The 6,455-nt window shown below is 43.6% G+C and overlaps 1 pseudogene; it reads left to right on the plus strand.

Annotated features, from left to right (window-relative positions):
• Positions 1–215: 215 nt before the first annotated feature.
• Positions 216–1,373, plus strand: LOC140720580 (N-acetyllactosaminide beta-1,3-N-acetylglucosaminyltransferase 3 pseudogene; annotated as a pseudogene).
• Positions 1,374–6,455: the final 5,082 nt, after the last annotated feature.

Raw genomic sequence — 6,455 nt, forward strand, 5'->3', positions numbered from 1 at the left:
CTTTTTCTGCTGGGATGGAATGCTTCAGGTTAATTAAACTTTCAACAGTGTGTAGGGCCTTCCCTATTCCTTACCTTATCACCATTTTGAGGTCAATATTACAAAGCATTAGTGAAACTCATTACAGTTTAAACTTCCCATTCTTCTCAAGTATCATGTAAATGTAAAGTTTTCTTTGAATTAATCCATATTGTTTTCTCTATTTCAGGTGAAAGATGAGTACACGTCGGCGATTCAATGAGAAAGTAGTGCTGGGTGTTTTGCTTACTCTGGGATTGTTCTTCGTGTTCTGGGATAATGACCAACGTCGAGAGACTGATGATCTTGCAGAAACCTTTCATCGCAATGACCTGCCCAAGGTTGTTACTGCTGATGCAACTAAATCAGTGCTCAAGCCAAAGTGCCACGCGAACAGGACATTGTTGCACCTGTCCTCATTTCATCAAGAGAAAGAGCACATAAAAAACTTCTTGATGTATAAACACTGTCGAGAATTTGACATGATTCTAAATGCCCCAGACAAATGTGGTGGTCGAGAAGGATCTCAGAATGTCTTCCTGCTCCTAGTGATCAAATCTCACCCTTTCAACCAGGATCGGCGGGAAATGGTAAGGAAGACCTGGGGCAAAGAACGCGAATTCAATGGGGTCCTAATTAAGAGAGTCTTTATCTCTGGTGTCTCTCCTGACCAAAAGGAAAGGAGGAAATTGAATCAGCTTTTAGCCATGGAAAACAGAGAACACAGAGATGTCCTACAATGGAATTTCTTGGATACCTTTTTCAACCTCACCCTCAAACAATACAAGTTGCTGCAGTGGGTCAGTGAATTTTGCCCCAGAGCTAAATTCATCTTGAATGGAGATGATGATGTCTTTGCCAACACCGATAACATGGTTGATTACTTGCTAGGCATGAAGGTTCACCAACACCTGTTTGTGGGCCATCTCGTTTATGGGTTTGGGCCCAATCGCCAGAAGTCGAGCAAGTATTATGTGCCAGAAATAGTGACCACCATCAAGTCGTACCCACCATACGTTAGTGGAGCGGGCATACTTATGTCTGTGTATACAGCTCACATCATTTACCAGATAGCCCAAGACCTTGAACTATACCCCATTGATGATGTCTTTTGGGGGATGTGTCTGGCCAAGACTGGACTAGCCCCATGCTCCCATAGCGGATTCAGGACAGCTGGAGTCAGGGTTCCTTCAACCCAAGATGACTCTTTCAATCCTTGCTATTACCGTGAGTTGCTGCTAGTGCACCGTTTCCGGCCTTTCGAACTGCTATTGATGTGGGATGCGGTGCATGATGCCAATCTGAAATGTGCTCATGCTGCCCAGAAGTCTGCATCCACGAAAAGGACGGCATGAGTCATGAGAGAATGTAACAACTGTTGGAATGTAATACAGTTTGTAAACATGTGTTAATCAGTTGTTTATGCAATGTAAGAAGGTTAATTCCGAAATTATATTGGAGTATACATTAATTCATAGAGTTGGTGCCTTTCTACATTCTACAAATGTTTGTAAAGCTGTCAGGTGTCATCACTCAGCCTAATTCTTAATGCACCCATAATGACATTACAATATTGACAGGAGCACCACAATTTAAGTCAATTGTAAAGTTATTCCAAGTGAGCAGTCCTTGTTGCATTGCGTACAGATAGGTACAGCATCTTCACTTGGGGCATTTGTATAATAAGCCACCAATAAAATTTGTAGTTACAGTTATATCTGTGTATTTTTTTCTTGCCGTTTCTTACATGTCCCTTGCAAAATGTGAAAGAGACAAATGCATTTCTTGGACTGGAACTGTGAGAACAACAAAGAATCTAGATCTAAAATTGTCTCAGCGTTGGAGGAATAGAGAAACTTATGGTCATCACTTCTGTACTCAAATGTCAGTCTGCGTTGTGTCTCTGTAACTACATATCAAATAGAAACACACACGCAGGAGATGGCTTTAACTGGAGTATTCACATTGCAGAGAGGGAAAGAGATCAATGAACATGTGGGGACAACAGATCAATATGCATACAGTGTCAGCAGTCCATACGTAGTGCGAAGGGGAGTGGCATTAGATTTGGCAGGAGTCTTGTCTAAGACAATGTACTCGGTTGCCAGTGTCATGTTGCTGGTATTGACACGGTCATCACTGAGAGGTACGTCCGGTAGCTTTGACTAGTGGCCAACCTGGACATCGGAGATCTGGAGAGGAGGGAACTTCAATAAGGCTCATTGTCCGAGGGGCAGCTCACGGCAGTGCAATAGAGCAATCGGTTACAAATCAACTAGTGGCCAATCGGCATTTGGGATTGATTAGTAAGAGCAAATTAAAGGAAGGTGGGGCAAACTCAGTGGCCGTCGTCTGAGTAGAAACATAGAAAACCTACAGCACAATATGGGGCCCTCGGCCCACAGAGCTGTGCCGAACATGTCCCTACCTTAGACCTACCTAGGCTTTACCCATAGCCCTCTTTTTCTAAGCTCCATGTAACCATCCAGGAGTCTCTTAACAGACCATATCGTGTCCGCCTCCACCACCGCCGCCGGCAGCCCATTCCACGCACCCACCTCTCTCTGTGTAAAAAAAAACTTACCCCTGACATCTCCTCTGTACTTACTTCCAAGCACCTTAAACTATGCCCTCTCATGCTAGACATTTCAGCCCTGGGGAAAGCCTCTGACTGTCCACACGATCAATGCCTCTCATTATCTTGTACACCTCTATCAGGCGACCTCTCATCCTCCATCGCTCCAAGGAGAATAGGGCGAGGTCACTTAACCTATTCTCATAAGGCATGCTCCCCAATTCAGACAACATCCTTGTAAATCTCCTCTGCACACTTTCGATGGTTTCCATGTCCTTCCTGTAGTGAGGCAACTATAACTGAGCACAGTACTCCAAGTGGGATCCGACCAGGGTCCTATATAGCTGCAACATTGCCTCTCAGCTCTTAAACTCAATCCCACAATTGGTGAAGGCCAATGCACTATATGTCATCTTAACCACAGAGTCAACCTGTGTAGCAGCTTTGTGTGTTCTGGGGACTCGGACCCCAAGGTCCCTCTGATCCTCCGCACTGTCAAAAGTTTTGCCTTTAATGCCATATTCTGCCATTATAGTGTAGGGACTGCGGTCTGCAGTCAGGTACTCAGGATCACTCAGCATAATGTTGCACGAACATTATTAGCAAAACACTCCGACACAAGATGGGTTTCATTTTGTTACAGACAGAAATGCCAGTTTGGTTCTACAAGTAAACTGCATTTCCACATTGGTGGAGAAGTGTACTGACAGCCCTCGCTATCTGTAAAAACTGTGTCGAGATGCTAAGGTGTATTCAATATGGACTGTGCCTTTAAAAAGAGAGAGAGTTGGTGTACACCGATTCAGAGAGAGAGAGAGAGAGAGAGAGAGAGAAAGAGAGAGCAGCTCGTGAGTCGCCATGGTTACGGAAGGGCGGAGCTATAAATGGGCAGCTGGTGTTCAGCATGTTTGGGATATATTCAAGGTCAGCTGGCTTTTCAGACAGACACACAGACACGGACAGAAATGCAGAAGAAATAGACACTGGATGAACTTTCAGTGCCCACGAAAGTGTGGGTTTTGATCGCAGTGTGGGAAAGGGGTGACCGGTGGAATGTAATCGGTGTGTTTAACCTTTGATAGCTTTACTGCGTGAAGGCGGTGCTCTTTTGTGTGATCACAAAACTTTTACAGGACTTCGGAAGGCAACGGAGAGATCGACGACATCAGCTTACTTGGAAAACAAATCACCGCTCTCTCTCTCCTCAATTCTACTCAACTTAATATCACGAACTGAACTGACGTCATTCCTATACCATCGTAAGACTGTATCATTTACCACCTAAGCTGAAGAAGTTTGGGGTTTTATATTTACACACTTACATTTGCATAAACTCTGCTAACCTGTTTGATTTATCTGGTTTTATATTACGAGATTACGTAGATACTATTGAACAGTGTTTTATTTGCAACAATACCAGGCTCCAGGTGTGTTCCATTTATGCTGATTATTTTAACCCGTTACGGGGCACGTAACAAAACCGTTCCAACCCCTACATCACACCGCATTTCTGTAAACCCCTTCGACCCCTACAGCACTCGGCATCTCTGCAAAACCTCCATCATCCGCCCTGGTGCATTCAGACGACAGCAGACCCGAGAAAGATACCGTCGTGTCAGATTGAATGGCTCATAAATCACTGTTGGCCAGAAGAAACTACAGACTGATCAAGGACAGGGAAGCATACAAACCAGTTCTCTCTGTTTTCCCCCATTTTGTTGGCTATGAACTGATTCTTGCACTGGAATAATTTAATCACAGGAGCTGAATGTGGACACAGGAAGCTTCAGGTAATGATCTGCTAAACCTGAGACCATTCTCAAACAAGTCGCCATTTGTTATGTGAAGGGCGTGGACTCTGAACTGATTCTTGACTCTGGGACAATCTAATCAGAGCAATAAACCTGAGACCATGCTCAGAAGAGTAGCTACTTGTTAAGACAAGTGTTTCCAACCCATTTTTCCAGCTGGTCCAGATTCCGCTTCATGCTTCTGTACTCTTCATCACTGTCGACTACACCCGCAATGTTGTTGTCAGCGACAGTGTGTAAATCTACGTGGTTTTAGTAGAAGTAATAAAAGATACTTGTTGGTAAATACAGATTATGTGTATCTCATTGATCATTGTTACAAGGGATGATTCTTGTCACAGTGGCGTCCATCATTAACATTGTCCACTAACAGGACGTGCCCTCTACACAGTGTTACCATCGGGAAGGAGATACAGAAGCCTGAAAGCTCAGGCTCAGCGATTCAGGAACAGCTTTTTTTCCCGCCGCCACCTGTATCTCAGTTTTGTTTTCTCTATATTTATTTATCCTGTATTTCATTGTACTGCTACCGTAAAGTTAACAATTTCGCGACGTATGTCTGTGATATTAAATCTGTTCTGATTCTTTAAATGTACCTTTGAAACCTTTGATTCTGATCGAGATGCAGGGGGGATGTGTTAGATCGAACTTACATTAGTTGAAAGCCTATCAGAACCTTGTGTATTGTGCTGTAATATTCTATGTTCTGCGTTCGACCGAGCGTACCGTATCTTGCTATAGTTAAGTAAATCGATTAATTATTTAAAGCTACAACGCCTAGCTCTTCCAGACTACTCTCAATGCGTCGGATAATAAAGTGCAGGAGAATTAAAAAAATATTAGGCCATAAATATCAGTCCCGACCGCTGGATGATCTCGATAGCTTTGCTTGGAAGGGACTCACTCAGTATTATGTAATGATGAATTGTCCTTGTTGTTCAGACTACGCTGGTCATGGAGTATGAAGGGAAGTAACTGGACAAACAAGAACATTAGCGATAGTCAGAATGGGCCCGTACGTAGTAGGTCATGTCTAACCAATCTCACAGAGCTTTAAGAGGTAGTTACCAGGAATGGTGTGGAAGGCAAGGCAGTGGATGCCGTCTAACAGGGACTTCAGCAAGGAATTTCTCAAGGTTCCGTATGGGAGGATGTTCGAGAAGGATCAGTCGTTTGGCTTTTACGATGAGGTAGCAAATTGGATTCGCCATTGGATACGTTGGGGAAGCTAGAGTGTGGTAATGGATGGTTGTCTCTCTGACTGCGGACCTGTGATGAGTGGAGTGCCCCAGGGATCGTTCTTGTGCCCGTTGTTATTTGTAATCTATATCAACTATCTGGATGATAATGTCGTTAACAAGATCAGCAAATTTGCCGATGACAGCAACATTGCGGGTGTAGTCGACAGCGAGGAAGAGTACCGGAGCATGAAACGGAATCTGGACCAGCTGGAAAAATGGGTTGAAAAATGTCAGATCGCATTTAACACAGACAAGAGTTAGATCTTGCACTTTGGCGGACCAGACAGGGTTGGTCTGACACAATGAGAAATAGGGCACTGAGGAGTACGATAGGACAAACGAATCTGGGAATGCAGGTCCATAATTCAATGAAAGTTACACCAGAGTAAGACAGGGTCATAAAAAAAAAGATTTTCGCACATTGGCTTTCATAGACCAAAGTACTGAGTGCAGGAGTTGTGACGTTACCTTGCTGTTGTTTAAGGCTTTATCGGGGCCTAATTTGGAATACTGTGTGCGCGAAAAATGAAAATAAAGTTAAAATAATGCAGAAAAAAAATTACACGGCTAGTGCCGTGACGGACTGAATGTTTTTTAATTAAAAGGAAAGATTACATATGTCAGCATTTTATTCCCGAGCGGGTAGAAGACAGAGGGGAGATTTGATAGAGGTATACAACATTATGAGGCGTATAGAGAGTGTAAATGCAAGAGGGGTTTATCCACTGATGTTGGGCGAGAATACAACTGGAAATCCCGGGTGAAGGGTGAAATGTGAAATGTTTAAGGGAAACATGAGTGAAAACCTCT

This window comes from Hemitrygon akajei, unplaced genomic scaffold (assembly GCF_048418815.1).
Source record: "Hemitrygon akajei unplaced genomic scaffold, sHemAka1.3 Scf000045, whole genome shotgun sequence".
In the NCBI taxonomy this organism is placed as follows: Eukaryota; Metazoa; Chordata; class Chondrichthyes; order Myliobatiformes; family Dasyatidae; genus Hemitrygon; species Hemitrygon akajei.